A 2,717-nucleotide genomic window follows, 5' to 3' on the forward strand; every position below is an offset into this window, starting at 1 on the left:
TAATTTTGGTTTTTGAAAAGTGTGGGCATGGGTAGCTTTTCTTATCTGTGAATGTTTGGGTTTTTGTTGTTGTTGTTGTTGTTATTTGTTTGTTTGTTGGTTGGTTTTTCAAGACAGGGTTTCTCTGTGTAGCCCTGGCTGTCCTGGAACTCACTTTGTAGACCAGGCTGGCCTCGAACTCAGGAATCCGCCTGCCTCTGCCTCCCAAGTGCTGGGATTAAAGGCGTGCGCCACCACGCCCGGCTTGTGAATGTATTTCACACTCATGAAGTTGGGGGGCTTTTGTGGAGTGCTTTGAATAAGGAATGTTCAGTGGCTGACAGGAAAGCTCAAAACCAGGGGGCAGAGGATCGCAAGCTAAGGGAAGCAGGGAGCGGAGGGCATGTCAGAGAAGGGCTCTCTGGACAGCAAGTGTTAGTGCAAAGATACAGGAGGAGATGGGTATGGGAGATGGACCCGTGGGCAAGCTGCTTGCACCCCAAGCAGAGGGACCCAAGTTCTGATCCCCAGGATCTATGGAAAAGCTGGTGTAGTTCCAGCACTGGGATGGGGAGATAGGTGAATCCCATGGGCTTTCTGGCCAGCAACTCTGGCTGGTCAGTGAGTTCCAGGGTCATTGAAAACCACAGCTTAAAAAATAAATAAGGTGGAAAATGGCGACTGGAGTTGACTTCCTGGATCCCACACATTGGAAAGAAAGAACCAGCTTCCTCAAATTCCCTAACCTCCATGTCAGCACACTCACACACACAAGAAAATAGAGTTTAATAATAATAATAAAAAAAAGCAGGATATGAGGTATGATGTTTAATTTTTTTTTTTAAAGCCTGATGCATGCAAAGCCCAGAGGCCAGTGCTCAGGAGGAGGCCAATGCTGGAAGATGACATGAAGCCAGCATGGGGAGTGGGGACTTAGCTCAGTGGTAGAGCGCTTGCTTAGCAAGCACAAGGCCCTGGGATCGGTTCTCAGCTCTGAAAAAAAAATGCCGGGCGTGGTGGCGCACGCCTTTAATCCCAGCACTCAGGAGGCAGAGGCAGGCGGATTCCTGAGTTCGAGGCCAGCCTGGTCTACAAAGTGAGTTCCAGGACAGCCAGGGCTACACAGAAAAACCCTGTCTCGAAAAACAAAAACAAAAACAAAAACAAAAAAGTCAAAATAACAAAAAGAAGCCAGAGTGAACCAGACAGTGAGACCCTATATCAGAGAAAAACAGAAGTCAAGGCCCCTCCAGGAAAGGGCGGTGGGGGTGGGGAAAGCTGGGTTCTACTTAGGATAAGAAAGAGCAAGAGCCAGAGAGTTGGGGATGGGAGAGAACGAGTGAGGAGGGAGGTGGGAGAGGCTTTGCGGTTTAAAAATAGCCGATATCTAAAAATATAAAAGATTAAACCCATTTTTAAATTTTTCTATTTTTTAAAGCCTATTTTTAAAAGAAAGATTCACTAGGATTGTCTTCCCGTCGATGGCATTGAGCTCCGTGTGTCTTCTGTATGTGCATAATTTATACGCATGTATCTTTTCATGGTATTCCGTGAGTCCTGGACGATGTCCCGTGAGGAAATTGAGGGGGCTGAGCCCCCGTGAAGCCTCTCACTTAAGACTTGGGTCCTGGAGTCAGTAGACTCCAGACAGGAGACACGGGGCTATTGTTACACTAGAGGGTAGGGTCAGGAGGGTCGGGTGGAAAGTTGGCTTTTAAGGAGCCACCACGTCTCACAGGCTCGGGGTTGGTGCTTCCCCGAGGCCAGCACCACTGTTGTTAACCGACTGTGCAGGTGATTCTTTGGGGATCTCTCACTGGGAGGAGACAAACCGAATCCTGGCTGTTCAGAGCCCCAGGGGCGTGGTACCAAGGGCTCCTCTAGGAGCTGCTTCAGGGGCCCAGTATGTACAAGGAGTTGTGTTGATGAGCAGGTGTACGGCGCTCGCGCTACACAGCACCTCCGAGGGGGGCTGAGGAGCAGCTGGGGTACCTGTGGGGCCCACGCTACAGGATGTGAACTGTGAGATGATTGGTTCAGACAAGGAGGCTGAGTGAGTGGGAGAGCCGGATGCAACAGGATCCAGCTTCTCGCTGTGCCCGCAGGCAATCAACTTCCAGAGGAGGCAGGACTGTGGCGACCCCGTGTGTGGGGTGGACCGGAGATGCTGGCATGAGCTCTAGGTTTGAAAGATACATGGATAGACCTAGAAATGGATATAGATGGATATGTAAACGCACACATACCACATACACTTCCTGATGCGGACCTAGGAGAAACAACAGCCCTGACGAGCCCGCGTGCCTGGTACCCAGGTATTTAATTATCATTCCCCTGATAATCAGTCCCACTGACAAAATAAAAATTCATCTTGACAGAATGAAAATCCAAAATTCCAGACCGGGAGAATTACAAAACCCTGTCTAGGAAAGAAAGTGCTCAAGACACAAAACCATCTGTCAAAGGCAGCTAACCTTTGACTCATAGACAAAGGAGCCTGGCCATGACCACAGGTCTGCTCCTCCTGCTGTCTGAATCTTGCCTCTACCTCAGCCTCCATGAGTTTCCAGATGACTGACTGAGGTAGAAGTTAGATTTGGATGCTGTAATAAAAACCCAACAGTGACGGCTCATACGTAAACGGAAATTTAATCTCTCTCAGATTTGCAAATAAACAGAAATTTAATTTCTCAGGCACTTGAAAGTCTGAGCTGTTAGACAGGGAGGTAATGGCTCCA

This window comes from Mus caroli, chromosome 12 (genome assembly GCF_900094665.2).
Source record: "Mus caroli chromosome 12, CAROLI_EIJ_v1.1, whole genome shotgun sequence".
Taxonomy (NCBI): Eukaryota; Metazoa; Chordata; class Mammalia; order Rodentia; family Muridae; genus Mus; species Mus caroli.